Source organism: Astatotilapia calliptera, chromosome 17, assembly GCF_900246225.1.
Source record: "Astatotilapia calliptera chromosome 17, fAstCal1.2, whole genome shotgun sequence".
NCBI lineage: Eukaryota > Metazoa > Chordata > Actinopteri > Cichliformes > Cichlidae > Astatotilapia > Astatotilapia calliptera.
Window position 1 is genome coordinate 34,726,719 of NC_039318.1, and position 19,674 is coordinate 34,746,392.

The 19,674-nt window shown below is 41.3% G+C and overlaps 1 long non-coding RNA gene across 3 annotated transcripts; it reads left to right on the forward strand.

The window, feature by feature from the left end:
- The first annotated feature begins 1,213 nt into the window (after window positions 1-1,213).
- Window positions 1,214-15,817, forward strand: LOC113009512 (uncharacterized). Of its 3 annotated transcripts, XR_003270190.1 has the most exons (5): window positions 1,214-1,268; window positions 3,331-3,387; window positions 4,561-4,616; window positions 4,956-5,032; window positions 15,084-15,817. It is a non-coding gene; the product is annotated as an uncharacterized LOC113009512 (long non-coding RNA). The 3 variants fall into 3 exon arrangements; XR_003270191.1 differs by lacking the exon at window positions 4,561-4,616 and having other exon boundaries at window positions 4,956-5,045; XR_003270189.1 differs by lacking the exon at window positions 4,561-4,616.
- The last annotated feature ends 3,857 nt before the right edge of the window (window positions 15,818-19,674 follow it).

Genomic DNA, 19,674 nt, shown 5'->3' on the forward strand with positions numbered 1-19,674 from the left:
TGTCTCTGTTCCTTCCTTCCTACATCATTTCCTCGCTACTTCTTAAAATAATCGTCTTTATGTCCAGGATAACAAAAAGAACAGCACGGGGTGAGTGCGGATGTGTCCACGCAAGGGCCCGATAGATCTCTGAAAGTATGAAAAGCATGTGATTCGGACACTCTGGCCTTGACAGGTCAACAGATCTCAACATGGGTGCCATGTTAAGCAATGTTTTCCATCTGCATCAAACAGTTAATGAGGGGATATTTTCATTATGGTTCCTGAAACGATGGGTATTTTGGGTATTTCAGCCACTGGTATGAGCATATCTTGAAAGAGCAACTAACCAACTGACCAATTAGGAACACCAAGACAGGGTAAGTGAAAAGCTTCAAAAACAGTCACTGCTTGAAAAGTCTACATCCTATCAAAAACAAATAAAAGTTTGAGCAGACAAAAAACTTTTTTGGGGGTTTCTAGAGAATTCTTGTACATCCATCCGGCCGTCATTTTCTTCATCATTTTCCTCCTCTTGCAGGGAGCTGGAGCCTATCCCGGCTGTCCTAGTTGCGTGCCTTTTAGTTTAAGGCTGTCCAGGGTGTGCCCTGCCTGTCATGAAGGCTTGGTTAGGCTCCATCCTGCAAAAATTCTTGTAGTGAGCTTATTTCTGCTGGGAGCGATCGTTATTCGTACTCACTTCCTTACTTGAAGGACTGTTGATGAACAGATGGACACACTTGATCAGACGATCTTCTTCACAGAGAAGAGAATAGAGTGTAAAGAAGGAGTAGTATTATTTTATTTTTGTACGTACTTATTTTTAATAATGGAGTTGGCATGTTCTCCCTGTGCCTGGGTGGGTTTCTTCCTACAGTCCACACAAATACATACTAGGCAATTCTACATTAGTTGTAAGTGTGTAGTGGATCGAGCAGTGAAGGAACATCAGACGCAGGTTAAAGTAAAAAAAAAAAAGGCTTTTTATTTAACCGCAAAACAAACTTGGTTAAACTGACTGAAAAGCTGACAGCAAACAATACTACTAACTCAAAGAAACCAGCCTACCTGAATAAGACAAAGGGGAAACATAAATAGTGGCTGATCAGCTCACAAAAACACACAAATACCCAACTGAAACTAACATAACAAATTCCATTCCCCCCCCCCCCCCCCCCATGATCCAGAGTATTGGTATGACCCAATTTGCAGTTCTCCATATAGGCTTGCTCCGCCCCTTTTCCACCTCTTAGCTCATCAACCAAGACACTGGAGCAGCTGCCACTGAGGTAACTCAGAAAACAAAAAGATTAAATCATACATAACACTGTAAACTAAAATGTGAGCACTTATTTTTGAATACGGTATTATGTATTGTATAAATGAATTAATTCTAAACCAAAACCAGTTCTTTATTATCCTGTAAATTAAATCCTGTATCTAAAGAAAGAAAAATGTAAATGTAGTGTTATATTTAAACCTCTATTGTAACACTATTACCATTGTGTGGCTGTAACTGCAGCCATCACATGTAGGCTCCAAACCTTTGCAACTGTGAAATGAATAAGCAGTTAATTAAATGAATGGATGGAGTTATAGATAATTACAGATTCTGATGTTTAATCTGAATTGTTTATTTATTACTTTTGAAATGAGTTTTTATGCCAATTGATCATTCATCACAATAAGCTTCCTATGTCATCATTTTTTATTTATTCTATTCAGTTGTGTACAGTATCTTATTCTTATTCTCATCATCTTATCCTATTCCAGTGTTTTTTTTTATTTTTGCTATGTAACTTTGCACTGTCCACTTTCTGCTATAACAAAACAAATTTCCCACGTGTGGGACTAATAAAGGTTATCTTATCAGATTTTAAGATGGGGCAATTCATCAGCTTGCACTCTGTGCACCAGTGACCCAGTGCACTCATGGTGTCATAGCTTTGCTGTTCTAATAGAAGGCAACATATGCAACTTAACTTTAAATCAATAGCTCAGTAACTGCTCAGTCACACTAGGGCAGGGGTGTCCAACTCCAGGCCTCAAGGGCCGGTGTCCTGCAGGTTTTGGATAACATTCGGGGTCAACACACCTGAATCAAATGATTAGTTCATTACCAGCAATCTGGAAAACTTGAAGACATGTTGAGGAGGTCATTTAACCATTTAAATCAGCTGTGTTGGATCAAGGGCACGTCTAAACCTGCAGGACACTGGCCCTTGAGGCCTGGAGTTGGACACCCCTGTCCTAGGGTAAAAATAAGACAGCAACCCCCACGCAACTAAAACACTAGTGATTGTGTTCAATTTTTTCACATTGTGGGACTGATTGCAAGTATCTGTGATCTTTCACCAAATGTGGGGGACTTCCAGAAGTTTAGCATGCAACACCCTCAGCTTTGGCTGCCCACTTTTGATTGCAAAGTAACCCATTTACAAACAACTGCAGTCCAAGTCTGACTGACTGGCGAAGGTTTGCAAATGACTGCCATGTAATTTATAAACATGGATTGCGCAAGTCCGTTTGCGGTTATCATTTGTGACTTGTTTCTTTGCCATTGGGGATTCGACTCAGCTGGCTGCCAACTGGTTGCATTCTAGTTATATTCAAACATAAAAGCAAGGTTGCTGTCCTGAAGCAGCTGCGTCACTATTTGTGGAGAAATGTCTGAATTTATATTTCAGATCTATGAGGTTCTTGCTGAACTTTCTTTGTATGAACAACAACAGATTTGCGATTTTCACCAGTTTATCACAGTCAACTTTTGTATTAGCACGATATAATATGCAGCTTCACCCTATTCATTCAGACTGATAGCAGACTGACTGCTTCTTATTGCCGTATTATTGCTATCTTGACGCACTAAATTCACTTGAAAGATGGAGAACTGACTGCGAGTGGTCCCCATCTTTGATGCAACCACTTCTTATCCTGACAGTTCTCATATAAAGCTGTTTTCCCATTACTCTTCACTACAAGCACTTAAATGTTACTGATCACACACATTAATGCTGAAACAACAGAATTAAGTAGAATGATGTTATGCTTTTAAGTAGTTTATTTAATCAAAAACGATCAATAACTCAAAAAGTCAGAAAATGGAAAAAAGAATATTTTTAAATTTAAATAGATTAAGTTGCATCACTTAATCTATTTAATTACTGTGCGCTTACTGATGGTTAAAGAGTATGAGACTAAAAACCTGTGGGCTATTTTCCCACCTCCCATTGCTTCAATTATGCAGTTTACAGCAGAATTTATTCAGCAAAAACGCATTTGTTTAAGAGCACTGTGGTATTTTTTTCCACAACACATATGCATTAACTGATGTCTTCTTCTGACTTTCAGAATCGGGTTGTATACGGAGGATCTAGTCATCGCTCTTTTCATCGGGGGAAAAAAAAGGTACAACACTTTGAGGCCTGACAGCTCTGGAGTTCCATTAAGAATTCTTCTAAATTTACAGTGAGAGCAAACCGCCACAGCTTGCCGCCCACAGAAACAAGGCAATCACTCACCTCAGCCCCTCTATGCAGCCAGACAGGATTCGCGAACACACAAAGATTCAAAGAGAAATGTTCACGAATACACACACACACACAAATTCATAATATATATACACACTCACGCAAAACCAGCGGAGAGTGCAGATGATGGTGCACACAAGTTCAGCTTCTCAAAGTTCCGTATGCAGGTGTCGATGTATGTCTATGTGTTAGGGCATGTGTGGATAAGGATCTGTCACGGAAAAAGGTTGTGCTTGCTGCCACTGCAAACAAGAAGTGTTGAATCTGGGCCTCAAACCACCAACCAATCTGAAACATGCTCCACCTTTGAGGCAGATGCACACTGAGGAGAAGCCTCATGGTTGCACTCAAACGAACGCCCGCCATTAATCCCTTTCTAGCGTAAAACGCATAGATACCTCTTCAACATTCACAGCTGCTTCTGTTGGGCTTGACATACATTCCTTTTTCTTCTTTTTTTTTTTTTTTTACATTTATTTTAAAGACCTTAAAGGATTTTGCTGTTTAGTTTTGATGACATTCAGAAATACTGGATTTTCTTTGGATTCCAGTCTGTTCCCCGTGCGCTCCCCTGAAGGAGCGGGCAGGTCATTAAAAGTCAGGGCATGTGTCACGACGCCTGCCGGAGCGGTAGAAGGACCCCATCTCATCATCGGCGATATGTTTCTGTACTTGTGGCTCAGAAAAGCTTCAGATAACAAACAGGAAGGGAAAACAGAACCTGAAAGGCAGAAATAGATGTAAGCAGAGAGAGAGAGACGAAAATAAAAGAATGAAAAACGGAGATTGAGTTGCGAATGACGACCGTATCGGAATCAGATGAAACAAGTTTACGTTTCCACGATTCCATCACAAATAGACACGAGCAAGAAATGGCAAAAAAAAAAAAAGCCAGTAAATCTCCTGCTGTCTCTCTAGAGCTTGTCTGATGTCTCCCGGGCACGTATGAATATTAAATGGCCTCTTGTAAATCAAACAATGGTGTGTTAGTGAGCACTGAAATAGAATTAGTTGGGAAAGGGCAGATAATAAATTGACTCTCTTTTCACAGCCAAAGCCAAAAAAGCTTCTCCCCACGTGAAAAAGATACAGCCAGAGTACTACAGGGTAAAGTGTTGGAGAGGCCTAATGGCTTCGATTTTTTCCCCCTTTTCTCTCAGCCTTTCCATCTCCCCCCTACACACACTCACTCTTATCAAAAGGTTTAATAATGATAGCAAGCAGAGCATTACTGCTGGTTTGATCTCATCATTTCACGCATGCACACATTCCTTCGCTCTACCGCGAAAAAGGTTACGCACTAGAAAAGATAAAGCGTATACACTCGGATGCAGACGTCTTTGCATGCATGCACCTGGCGAAAAAAAAATGCTATAGCTGGATGCAATGCGATAGTTTCGTTTTTGTGTGTATTTCTGGATGATTGTGGGCTGATTTTCCTCTCAGGTGCAACCTTGGATTGTGATGCAGTGAGGAGAAAGAAGAGAGAAAGCAACAGACATGAAGGGAGGAGAGAGAGAGAGGTAGGTGATACAGGTGAGAGAGAAAATCAACGAGCTCTCACACAGAGACAATCAATAAGCTCTCTTCTCAGTCTATTTCCTATGGGCTGGCCTCAGTAATAGCATTGTGCCAAAGCCGTGTGAGTGCAGCCTGGGAATAGGTTCAGGGTGATGTGATAGCAAAGTATGAAGGCAGCACTGCTGACTGGGACTCACACTAATTGTTACCTTTGTCATAAAAAGGGCAGAGAAATCACTGGGAGGACTGTGGTAGAGATTTATGGAGGCCTACCGGCACAGAGGGGTGCATGGAGATGAGGAGAGAAGTATTGTTATCCACGGCTTGGTTTTCTTTGACGTGAATGCAATATTTTTGTGTTGGGCTTATTAGATTTAGCCAGCTCATCATACACCACCAGGATTTTTAATCAATAACATGGTGAAATTTTGCTGTGTGAGACAGAGCACAGCGGCAGAGGATAGAAATCAGATGCTAATGCAATGGGAGCTGTTTGTGTTAAACTTTATGAAACTATAACATTTTCTAACTTTATTATCGATCTCATTCATCTCCACTCATTCATCGCAGGGCTATCTGATTATTGATTATTTATCTCTTAGAAAGGGAGATGAAAGGTAGCCTAAATATAAAGCAATGTCTGAAGCTAGCATGAGCCAAAAACAAAGCTAGCTTCTTTTTTGCAGTGTTCAGTGTTTTAACAAGTCATCTAAAGATGTGCTCTTGAACATTTTTAGACTAGCAATACACCAAATAACGTGTATTATCACTTCTAATAAATGCACTGAGACTTTACAGTTACCCCCAGGTAAAACATTTAGTAGCTTTTAGCTTTTAACAGCCTGTTGTTTTATACACAGCACAGATGAAGTCCATAGCAGGGCTAGAGTGAGTATGTGTTAGCAACCGGCAGCCTGGCTAATGGTGCGACATTAGCATGATTGTTAGCGTGACTGTTTTAACGTTCATATGATATTTTCAGTCAAGTTGCCCTTTCACCTGGTTAATTTAGCTCAAATACTGGATACTTGTTGAATTGAGTGATCTAGCCACTAGCCACCCAGTTTGTTCACAGCTGCTAGCAAAGATTAAGGTCTATACAATCAGTGTTGCCAACTCCTCAGTAAGGAAAATCGCTATTGGCTGGCTAGAAGTCACTAAATGGTGTCATTGCCTAATTTGCATGCTTATGCTTATGTATTTGTAACCTAGTTGTAGGAGAGAGAAATAACATCTTGGAAGGGATGTAAAGACAGTAAAAAACACCCTAAATGCATTTAGAATATATTTAGAACTACAAATTAAATTTCTTTTAGCAATTATTGGGGTTTTTTTTAGTGTCACAACTCCAGCCCACCTCCTTTATCTGGGCTTGGGACCTTCAAAAGTGACCCCAAAAAGGAACTTTGGCAGAGTTACTTTTGTGTGTGTATTTTTTAGTTTTAAACCTTGTGATCCACAAAAAGTAGCAGTAAAACAAAAACTGACTGCGTTACAGTCAGGGCAGGAGCAACGGCTTCACACATGTGCGATCCATTTGCAATTTGGACGCATAGGTATGAACATCTGCTCTAACACTGCTGCGTGAGGACTATCCGCACCTTGGCACGGGCGAGGTGCCCACGGCAGCACCCGCTGCCTGCTAAGAGTAAGAGCAATACGTGCTTTTACGTCAAAAAGTCGTCATAAGTCTCCAATAACACCAGCAAAAGTTTGGCAGATTAGTCGCTTTTTAGAAAAAAAAGTCGCATTAACGTGGCAAATCTCCGTTAGCGCGCCTTAACCGTGCTAACACATTGACGCCATGCAGCCTCACGCACGGTGCGAACCGCGTTAATGCGGTTATGGCGTTAACGTCATTTTAACGAGATTAACACTGACAGCACTACTATTAGTGATATGTCTAGTAAAAAAGTCTTCTTGAACAACTTTATTTTTTCAATAAAGAGATAAAAAGTATATACTTAAAGATCTACTTCATGAGAAAAGCTAACGTAGTAGTTGCTGTTAAGAACTGTGGTTCAGTGGGTCAGCAGTGTTGCTGGGCCAGCATTCTTTAAAAAGAAATCAAAATTGACAGCTTTTTAAAAATCTTTGAAACTCCATTCTCCCCTACATTATCATTTGTTAAAGCAACACCCCCACTTCAGCAGGGGAATGATTAAAATCTCATGTCATCTAATAGTTTCCATGCATCACGCGCCTGCCTGTCCCTCTAAATCTCCACGAGGAGCAGAAAATAAAATCCAGTGTGACACATGGGGGATGACGAGGGTGGAATTTCCACTCTGGTGCAGGTGAACCCAATGATTCATTAAAAAGAATGAGCAAGTCAGCAGGAGCGCTACTGCAAGGAGGAATACTTGGGCAGGTGGGGAGCGTGGCGAGAGGCAGGCTGGGCGGGGCTGAAGAGGCGAAAAGAAGGAGCGAGAGCCGAGAGGAGGGCAGTAGTTTCTATCCATATGGTCGGCCAGTTGGTTGGCGAGCCAGTAGTCAGGTCTCAATGATCCCTAGCTTCACCACGCATGACCGCCAAATCATCACACACAAACACACCCTGAGTGTGCACTCTCTGAAGCGGGAGTTGTGAGAGCTGTGGAGTCTGTATGAGTGTGTGCTGGACAGGTGCACCAGATGTCCACTTTCCACTCCTGTGGCCATTGTCACTAACATGCTCAGGTGTCATGGGAGGGGATGGAGGCCAAATGGCAGACGCAGAAACCAGCGTTCATGCGGGGGGTGGCCGTGGAGACCGAGAAGGCGCCGTCTGCATCCTTCTGGCAAGCGATGTAGGTAAACGGCTCACATGGCAGCAGCCCATGTAATATTTCACAACATTTAAAAAGGCCAAACGGGAATCTAACTCAGTCACTCAGTTCATTCCAAACTTGATCTCCTGAATATATTCGAATAATAAAAATAATTATTTGGATATATTCAGCACAGGTAGAAAAAAAATGTAAGTTAAGATGGCGTTACAAAGAAAATAGAAATTCACTTTTACAATTTTAGGAAACACCCAGATTAATAATTTGATTTCTGTCGGGTTACCTTGTGATCTCCAATTTTTTGAATTAGACACTAGAAAACACAGGTTGTGTTAATTGTTGCTAATTAGAGGATTCAAACCTGAGTGTCTGTAATAGCCTCATCCCATATGGGTTACATTAAACTAATACTGGTGCTCCAACCAGTGTTTTGTCTCCTTTTTTTCTCATCTTTTCACATCATTTATCCATTTTGCTGATCCAATTCAGAGCTGTGGAAGAGTTAGAGCCTATTTTCACATGAATAAGGAAAGGCAATGTATTGCCCAAAGTATTCACTCACCCATTCAAATGATTGAATTCAGGTGTTCCAATCACTTCCGTGGTGGCCATGAAAAGTGTACAAAATCAGCACATAGGCATGCAGACTGCTTCTACAAACATTTGCGAAAGAATAGTTTGCTCAGTGCACCTGAAGAAGAAACAGCAGTGTGATCAAAATATTCCCAAATGTACATGTTTGTCGTTCCTTGAGTGAGGTTTACATTGTTTTGGCAGAGCACCCAGCTGGTGTATAGGAAGTGTGGGGTAGCGCATCTGCTATCCTTCTCAGCTTCAGCCTGACCTCTCTGAGGGAGGCTGACACACAAACGCACATCATGGGAGGCCACCATCCCACGCAGGGCAGCTGAGTGAGCGAGCTAACAGCCCGTGACCACGCTGTAATTATGAGCCGTTTTCTAATTATGAAGCACTTTGCTGGTTCTGCTTCGACTGCTGAAACTTTTATTTTATTTGTTATGTTCTTTTGTAACACACGGGATTAGCGGCAGAAACTCGGGATGAAGGAAGAGGAGAGAGGAAAACGCGGGGTGAAGGAGTTAAAGGCGTGAGAAAAGTGTTACACAGATTTAGAAGTTAGAGAAAGGAAAAGTGGGAGAAAGAAACAGGCCCTCGGTCCCTCAGGCTGTAGCCTTCTTAGCGTGGCTTTTCACTGAGAGAAGTGCCAGCAGGCTGCCTGTAAAACAGAATCATTACACCATTAACCCTCAATCAATCTTCATTTGACCATGCTGTAAGAAACCATATCAGTAGAGAAGCCGTGGACCTTCTGGAAGTTGACTGTGGAAATGGGGTGGAGCGAGGGCTACTAAACACCCCCCGCCCCCAGCCTGCAAGCCTGAGTCTGGGCATGGCCAAGTCTAAGTGCAACCTCTCCCCCCTCTACCTTCTCTCACTCCCCCCCCTCCTCCTGTGGATCTGCGGTTGGCTGCTGCAATGAGAGGTGACTTGTGGCCAATTGTGATTTATGTGGTGGTGGGTTTGGCTGTGCGGGACGTGGGCCGGTGGAGGCGAAAAGATGGATCCGAGGCAGGACCGAAGGAGACAATCTGATTACAGCCTTCTACCTCCTTTCATCTTCATCTTCAACACTCGCTGGTTCACTCGCTCCTTCACCCACGTCGTGTCACTATGGTAACCCGGAGCCTTGTAAGAAGACAAGTGCGACCGTCGGGACGGAGCGGCGACCCGGCGGTCAGCGCAGAGACGGACACATGTTCAGGGTGTGTAGAAATAAAAACCGATGACAGATTGATGCTGATGACAGAGGCTGGTGCAGCGACGCATCACGTCGTCTGATCAATAAAAGGAAGAGCCAACTGTCCAAACAAATAGTTGTCTAACATGCTAAAAGCCATAAGCTGCTAACAGTGTCCTTGTTTCCTTCTATTCTGGTTTCAGCAGTTACACTTCAAGTCCTTTCCAGGTCTTACATTCTAGCTGACACTGACCCAGCCAGACATTTAGATTTGAATTAAAGACAAAGCTCCTCACATCTTCTGCTTTTAGTGCTTACACTCCATTCAGTCTTCAGTGGATTGAACACATGCCATTTGGGACTCTTTTCAGCATTTTCTCACTATAAACAGATGTTTTTTGGCAGGTATGTCTTTAGAATTACCCTCCTATGGCTCTCAAACCCTTTCAGGTCTCAGGTCCCTCAAACATCATTAACGCACGTTCTAGTTTTCTTGGTCACGCATCCTATATTAAATGCAAAATTAGCATCATCTTTCAGTTTTTAACCCTTCAATGATGTTAATTTCGCTCAGCGCTTCCATTATTACCCGACCTTCTCTGAGCTATTCATCGCTTGCACTTCAGCGTTTCATATTCTTTCAGTGCTTGAACTTCAACTTCACTGAGCGCCTTTTTCAGCAGTGCAGTGTTTCAAAGTGTTCGGCTGCACAATGACAAGTTAGCAGCCATTTTGAAAACAAAATGTAGTTTTCAGATCATAGTCGGGTCAAGGTGAATCTTTCTGGATTCGATTCATGAATGTGACACCCACTTGATGCTGCATTATGCATGCACTGTGAGAGCAAATGTGTTTCAGAATATGTAGTAGATGTTTAAAAGAAGGGGGTATTAAAGAGTTCATTATTTCCACTTTTATCCAGAATTGTTCATATATTAATGAGCCAGTGGACAGATCGCCTGCATGACTGATACTACAGGCACTTGGAAGAAGTGCAAATACAGATATGCAGTGCATATACAGTATTCTGGCATGCGCAAGGCTAACCAAGTCCTGCTGTGTTCTGAGACTGCCATCAAGTGGCAATAAGAGGTAGTGATTGTAATTCAAATCCACTGGACAAATGATACTAGCTTAAAGGAATATATAACTTAAACATTATACTTATGTTGAAGTAGTTAATCCTGTTTTAGAGCTGCTGAGGATGAGGTGTGTAGGTGAGGAAGATGGATTTTGCTGCATAAAAAGAAGATAACTATTTCAAAATAGCAGTGGCTCCCTATTATACATATTTACACTGGCACAGACAAATGCTTACTATCCAATAGAGACATAATGATGAAGGTAAGCAGTTCCAAGTGAGCAGCATGCTCTTCACTAAATCACAGTACAGACGTAAATATGACGGGTTGATTGTCTCATCTGGCACCCACAGGGACAAGACAAATGTTGGTCTTCTCAGGATTAGATAATTTATCACTATCACGAGTACAGTGTGTATTAAAGTGCTGCTGAGACGGGTGAAATTAGCTGACCATTTTGTGCAGTTTAGCCCTGACTAAGGTTTTATTTGTGACACAAAGGAACAAAAAATCTGCTCAAAAGGTGCAGAGAGTAGCAGTTTTAACATCAATAAATCATTATCCCAATAATTTGAGACGTTGCAGGAACTTTTTAAAAGGAAAGTTACTTCCTAACCAAAGCAATGAAAGACTGACAAAAGGTGAGATTGCAGCAATGAAAGAGAATGAGCAATAATGGATCATTGATCGTAACAAACACTGTGGTAGGGATGGCAAAAAGTTCACAGGAGGAAGTGGAATCAAAATAAATAAAAACCAAAGATGATGAAAAGGTTCTGCAATGACAAACGAGGTGGTTTTAAAGTTTAACTTGAACACCTGAGTTGCTCAATAAAGTTGTTTCAAGGCTGCACGTAGCGGAGCTCAAAAGACCTTTTGGGCTAGAGCCTGAAAACAGGAATAATGAAGATGATCACACTTGTGAATCTGAAGAGTTCAGGGCCATGCCACTACATTAAAAAAGGAAACTTTAATAATGGAGAAGAACGCAGGGGAGAGATGGTACAATGGTAGAGACGGTCATAATCTGACTTAAAGTTTGGCAGAGAAGTAAGACTACAACGTTTTTAATAAAATGAGCACTTGTGCCTGATATGACACTCAAATCAGACCCACTGACTAGGTATCATTATTAGTTATAAGTCGCATACATCACCAGTTGGTACCATGCTGTTATCTTCCATTATAAAGGAGAAATGGAGAGCAGCGCCGTTTTTGTGAACATGAAGTGGTCACGTAAACAAGTGCGTGCAGAACCTTCTGCGCTAAAGTTAGCATGCATCAAGCATTGTGCAAAGCAATGCTTGATGCATGCTAACTTTAAATAATAAATGATATGTCTTGCACAAAAGGCAACATCCAGGCATGTTCGGCCCCAACCATAAGCTCAATACTTAGATAACCTCTGCAAACTAATGAACACTGAGTCCAACAAGCTAGTCTTTGACTTGTATGTCACAGATGAAAGTCAAGTGTATTAAGCCACCTTGAGCAAACATTAGGTTTAAATGGTGAGTATGTACATTCCTGACAAGTAGAGTAGTTTAAACAGACTGTTCAGGGGCAAAACTGCATGCAGACATCAAAATGCTTGATGCATGGTTTGGTGGAAGCTTGCAGAAGTCACGTCACTCGCTCCATTCGCCTTTTACTTAAGAGACAAACCAATGGCAGTTTGAAAGCTCTGGAAAGTTATTTTCCTCAAACTTGAAGAACTTCAGGACAAAGAGGTAATTTCCAAATGGGAACACAGTTATAAAATGATCAATACCCATTTCTTTGTTGCTGAAAGGCTTGCACACAGACGATCTGGGGACACTATGCAGGCATGTTCAAATTGACTTAAGTTTGGAAGGCTTTTATTTTTGCAGTTTATATTCTAACTTAGTTGAAGGTTTGTGTTTAGGGATGCCCTTTGGTGGTTTAATATTTCTGTGTTCACTGCACTGCCTTAAGGAGGTAACTCAGTTGTTGCCATGCGCAGTATCCTCCACTTGGATTACAGCTTTATAGGTAAAAGCGGGAGTGTTTTGTATGATCTCTAGTTTTAGATTGACAAGGAGACATCCCAGAATCATTTGAATGTAGAGAACATTACTGGTGCACATGGGTAATTAGTATAAGTATTCTGGCGATTGGCAACATAGCAAAACAAAGGCATGAAATAGGACAGGACCCAGGAGTGTAGATAATACTAGTTGGCGGTGGAGTAGAATCCCGGAACATCCAGGATGAGGTGGAGGAGGGTTGCACGAATGACGACTTGAAAGACAGAGTGACAGAATAGCAATAAGGCTTAAAGAGTGTGGATCAGAAACTGATCGACTCGGAGGAGGCAGGTAAGAAGATCACTGGATCAGAGTAGCGTGATGATGAAACTGAGAATGAAGGTGTGACAAAAGGAAGAGAGCAACAGGAATACCCCAGAAATGCAGGCAGATGAAGAAAAACACAGATTTCCCTTATTAAAGCTACATGCAGAAACTGCTTTTCCATATCCACATATTCCATTTATCATTAGCAGCAATGGCCAGGTTGATTCTCAGAGGTATCAACTAAACTTGAGTATATTTTTTTTTACATTTCTTCCTCACATTTTAATATAAATATCTCACCCAGTCAATCTGCTTGTGTCACATGAAAAAGTGATTGTCTGCCAAAAAGTGATTTCTGGTATTTGCTGCAAAATGATTGATGGTATATAAACTGCTGTAAATGTCTTGTTGGCCTATAATCTGTCAAATATATCTCTCATGAATTATATTAAAGCATTTTGACCCAGAAAGAACACTACTGTGTCAAGGTGGAAGTTGCAGTCAGTTGGTGGCAAAGTCACTTCTATATATTCTTTATTTATCCTGGCAGAAAAAAAGTCACTGACATCTCTTTGAAGAGAGCAGCGGAAATTGCAACAAATGTAACCCCACCGTTCTCTAAAGATATTTTAAGTTGCCAAACATACTAGATTGATTATAATGTAATCATAAAGACCCTTGAAAAACAGGTAAGTTCTTTTTTATATATATATAACCCCTTTGTAAACCATGTGGACTGTAGTCTAGTTACCAATATAAGCAAAGATATTAGAAAAATACACACAGAAACATCGGATATCACTTTTTGGCACATAATTGGTCTCAAGCCTCGATAGATGGGTGCGGTACTGTTAGCTGAAAAGAAAGAAAGAAAAAAGGGGGATGGCAGGGAGAAGACAGTCGTTTTGGTGTGTCCACTGCAAGTTCTTTTTTTCACATGACGAGATGAAAGAGGCAAAGAAAAGGAGGTTGTGACAATCTAAAGTGGCACGTTGTTGCAGATGTCAAGTTGTGGTGGTGGTACATTCTCTTCCGTAGTGCTTCAGAAGAGGCACGAACATAATAAAGGGAGCCACTTAAAGACGGTGTTAAAGCACAAGGCAACACAGGCTGTGCTGTTCATGGTCAGTGTGAGTTTGCATCAAAGGTAGCGGACATCAGTTTAAATTTAAACTGATGATGCTGATTAGATTCACTCACTGGATTCCATCTTAATACTGTCTGGGGTGGGAACTCAGCCACGATAGCTCTTGCAACATCTGCTTCCCTTGTTGAATCCAGTACACTAAAACCACAAAGGGCAGCAGCACAGGTCAGCTGAATACAGCCCATATTTAAAATGTACTTGCCCTCAAAATAAAAATGAATGTGACTTTTTAAGGGGTTTTCCCCCAACACTCCACACCTACAGCCCCTCTTAGGGTTCCCCCACCTGCTAAATTCAAATTTAACCCCTGACTAAACTCACTTTTCTATTTAGGTGCAAAGTTGTTGTTGTTTTTCCCCCTTTGGTTTTTCTTTGCTTGTCTTCTACAGAAAAAATGTTCAAGCTGAGCACATTCATTAGAATTTAAATCTAAGCTGAAATAAAGTTTGTATTTCCACTTATATCTATTAATATTATTTTATAATGATATTAATATGACCTGAGGTTCAGTTAGCTTTTTTTGTATCTGTACTTCCGCTAAAGTGTTTGTACTTTTGCCACCTCTGTTCATAATCAGCAGCTGTATGCCATTTTATCAATTCTAAAACAATAATTATCTGGGGCTCGTGAGGAGCTTTTATTGGTGTTAATTACTAAGGATTGGTCTGTTACAATTTTTAGCACATAATTAGCATAACAACTGTACAAAAAAATATACTTTTCCTGTTGATGTGTCCAGTTGAAGCATATTTTCCAAGCCTTCACAGTTTACATAGTATCTTCAAAAGCACTGCACATTGCATCTTTAATTCCTTCTGCAATCACCGTGATAGACAAGTAAACAAACAAGCGGATGGACAGACTGATAAACATCCAAACAAAGCCTCCACCACACTCTCGCTCATTACTCTCTGGCAGTAGCAGAGGTGCTTGCGTCTGCCATGGACTCAATTACTTCCACCTTTCCCTTTCCTTCCTTTAGATGTGACATGAATAACCACATTATGATTACCTCAACCTCGGACGCACCGCAACCCTCCCACTCAAAAGACTTTGTAATTAAAAATCAAGACAGCAAAAAGCTTGGGAAATAACTCTGAGTGTCTGGACGGAAGAAAGAAAATGAGACGATGGGAGAAGATGAAGTGAGATGGGGGCTGAGGAGCCTCTGAGACATGAGAGGAAAAACAAGATGGACAAAGTGGAATTGGAACTAAAAGTTGCCTGTGCCTGCCACAAACGGCAGGGGGGAAATAGCTTTAATTTGTCAATCGAGTGCACAGGAATCATATAATGCAGAGTCTGCTCTGGAGTTCTGCTGCAGAGCCACTCAGGAGATGTTTGCCTGACATTTGCTGTCCTTCCCGACTGTTTTTTTTTTTTTTCTTCTTTACTGCACCATTGGATCAACTTCACATGTCTTTCACCTTTTTTAAAAACATTTTTTGATCCATTTTCTGCCTGTGGCCACACCAGCATTGGGAATTAAACTAAAGCAAATATTTAAAATAACTCGAGTGAAACAAAACAGGTGGAAAGTGTGGGAACACTGAGGTTGTTGGAAATTTCCTACAGACTAAGATAAATGATTTTTCTTAGTACCAGTTTAAAAAAGAGACAAAGGAAAAACAACTCAGTCACGCAGAGAAAATTAACAGCAACCATAAATTCCAGCTCATCTTCGTTAATTGTGGCATTAAATGAAGAAACAGACTACCAGGGTCAGGTGTTCTTTTATCTCAATCATCTGGCTTCAAAGAGGCCAGTATGAAAAAAAAGCAGCTAAATTAGCTCATACTTTAAGAGGAAACAGGTGCACCGCTTCTCCTGCAAACTAATGAACTGCTATGTGGTGTTTGTTTTCCCAGAAATATATATAGAGAAAGGTCTGCTGTGCCAATTAAAAAGGCATGTCATTGTTTCATAATGACAAAATAATACCATTTACTTATTAGATCCTCACAAACACCTGCGGAAGTAATGATGAAAAGGAGATGTTTTAATAAAATGTGCTTCTATCCTGCTCATCAGTGTGTTCATATTATAAGTTAAATGCACAAATGAAGGATTTGGAAACTAGAATCTTAGAAGAGGATTGGAAATGTCCAGGGAGCTTGAGAGTCTCAGATGTTGTTCCTGGGATCCGCCAGTGCCACTCGCCCAACTTGCGGGTCACTGAGTGCTCCGATTATCACTGTTGTCTTCACACTCAACATTTTCTCAAGATCCTCTTTCAGCGTTTGGTATTTCTTGAGCTTCTTGTGAAAAACAAGAAGTTGCAATAGCTACATCTATCACTACAGCCTTCATCCTCTAGTCGTTCACTGCTACTATGTCCGATTGAGTTAGCCTGTATCTGGATGTCCTACATGATCTTATCTTGGCCATTCTCGAACACCCTGGAGGGCGTGTCACATTGTGACCTCGGGACTTCCAGGCCATACTGAGCACAGATATTTCTGTATACTATGCAGGTGCCTTTCAGTGTTACCCTTCCTGCTAGTATCTTGCACCCTGCTGTTATGTGCTGGATCTTGGCTGCTCTGGTAGACCCCAGCATCTATGGATCTTGTGCTCATAGATCTTAGGCTTGTTCCTGTGCTGTCTTTCAGCCCAGCTTTGTCCAGTGATGTGATTATAACCACTTCCTCTTTCTGCCGGTGGTACATGCCATGCAGGAGTCTGTCCTTTCATGTTTCCTTTACTTGCTACTCTTCTACTTGGTGTTACCGTTTATTTCTAACATGACAGCTGCACATTAGAGCTCATAAACAATTGTAATACATTCATGTGTGACTCTCTGACTGTATGGATATATTTGGTGACAAATAGTCTGCAATTGCAACTGATCCATTTATGCATCTGTGTTCTACTAGCTGTAACTCCAGCAGTCTAAAAGAAGACCTGGCTAATCGAATGACTGCATGTGACACCTTTCACTGTAAAGACTGATTTAAATTTTTAAAAAAAAATTGTATTGGGCCTTTAAATGGTGTTGTAAATGTGATCACATTTAAACTGATTGTTATCTCTTGCACTCAGCAGAGTCACATCTGTTGACATCAACCATCTATATTCTGTCAGAGCACACACACACATACACCCTCACAAAGAGATTCCCTATCAGGTTTCTATGATGTAATGTGCAAAAAGATGCTCTACTCTCCAAGGCACTGACTGTTTCTTATAGAAAAGTTTTGGACTACAAAATGATCTGCTCATCAGGCATATATGCTCACCTGCCTATTCTCATGTTTTCACACAATCAGCAAATCACGCGGCAGCAATGCAACGCACAAATTCCCTCAGACACGGTTCAAAAGCTGTTCTCAGTGTTCACATCATATATCAGGATGGAGGAAAAATAGGACGTGAGTGACTTCCAACAAACAGCAGCTTTGCTGACTGAAAAGAGCTGAGGGTGGTTGGAGTTAAATAAAAAGCATACGGTGACTTGGAAAACAAGTCTGTACAACTTTGGTGAGCAGGAAAGCTTTTTTGAGCAGATTGCACAACTGTGAAATACATGGCTTAGATGGGCTACAGCAACTTAGGTTCACATAGGCTGCTGGTGGGGAAATAGTTTGTGAATTCCACAGCTTACCGCATCTGATGAGTGCTGCTGATATGAGCATCCCTTTATGGTTACAGCTTATCATCATCTAATGGCTAACTTCAAAGTCTGAAAATTGCCAAAATTATTTCAAATGATTTTACGAACCCATACTACCCAGTCACCAGACCTGAACTGCCAGTAGGGCATCTTTGGGCTACAATGGGAGATTATTAGTGTGATCACATAGGAGAAATTCTGGGGCGGGGGTCTTGTCCGAAATCCTATCGCTGCTGGGATTCCATTCTGCCGTGATGGGTCATCAGAGTCTAATTGCCAAACACATTAATTTTTTCTGTCTCAATAAATCATGTTCAGTTCTTCCAAGTGATCTCTCCATACTGAAATTATGTAAGGTAAAGACCCTACAATAATACAGAGAAAGCCCCAATAATGAGACAACCAATCAGCGAATACTTGGCAAGAGTGGGAATGAAAAACTCCCTTTTACCAGGAAGAAACCTCTGGCAGAACTGGGTTCAGGGAGGGGCAGCGACTGAGGGTTCGGGGAAAGAGAAGAGAACAGACAGAGACAGGACTAGAGACTGTGAGGTCTTGAAGATAAGATAGGGCCAGATTATTCAAGACCATTCGATCTTTTTAAGTCTGACGTCATTAGCCGTGCCTGGGCCCAAACTCCGCTGCAGGCCCCTAAGTCACACGATCACTGCGGCATCACTGAGAGTTAAAAACTGTCTAAATTCTTTCATCTGTAATAAAGTGATCAGCGTTGCTGCTTTATCAGGTGTAACAATTATGTTTAACATCCAGGCATCCATGAAAACCGAATTTATGAAATGTAACGGAGTTAGCTTGCTATTTTCCATCTAAATATAATATAGCATGTTCTGACTGATTTCTGAAACAAATTCAAATGTACAGCTCTGCTGTCACTTCCAACATAAATGAAGACAGGAAACTAAACAGCAGTGACGTTTGTAGGGTTACTGAAGTTGGGCTAGCTGGTATATAATGATGTGCTACGTGATCACTAGCAACACAGCTATGTTAGCGTAATATAAACAGTGAAGCTGGAGGATGAACGCTAACGTTTTTTCCACTCGATAAAAGTTAACGTGAGGGTTCCCGATGGTTAGGGACAAATGCAATCCCATGGCAGGATGCAGTAAATGGACCAAACTTCAGTCAGGAGAACAACTGAGATAATCCATCCACAACACGAGGTTAGTCATTCATATACCGCTGCATGGGCTGGGCTGTAGTTACATCGTAAGGTTTTAAAAACTGAGCTTTAAAATGAATAGCGGTAATAAAAAACTGAGAGAGGCCGACACTGTTTTTAGGGGCTTGTTGAGATTAATTAGAACAAGATACAAAGCATTAAAACATGTTAAATACACAACAGCCTTATTAAACGCGAAGCAGGATTCATCACGTCATCATTTAAAGACCGGATAGGTATGTCTAGGGCAGCGGTCCCCAACCTTTTTTGCGCCACGGACCGGTTTATGCCCGCCAATATTTTCACGGACCGGCCTTTAAGGTGTCGCGGATAAATACAACTAAATAAATCTAGTAACGGTACCGAAAAAAAGATGATTTATTCATAACACACGTGAAAAGACCCAGGAAAACCGAGTTAACGATAAAAACGATAACAAAATAACGCTGAAAACCGATAAAAACCCTGCAAACCACACATTTCACACCTGAGCCTCTACTCTCGCGGCCCGGTGCTAAATGACTCACGGACTGGTACCGGTCCGTGGCCCCGGGGGTTGGGGACCGCTGGTCTAGGGTGTACCCCGCCTCTTGGCTGGTAGCAACTGGGATAAGCTCTAGCTTCCACATGACTCGGACTGTTTTATCAGGTAACTGTATCTGTGTGATGCACCATATTAACCACGCTACCTAGTTTTTGCTAATAACTTATGACTCTGCTTTTTCCTCAAAATATGATCTTTTCTGGCTCTGAAAAAAATCAAGATAGTGAGAGCCA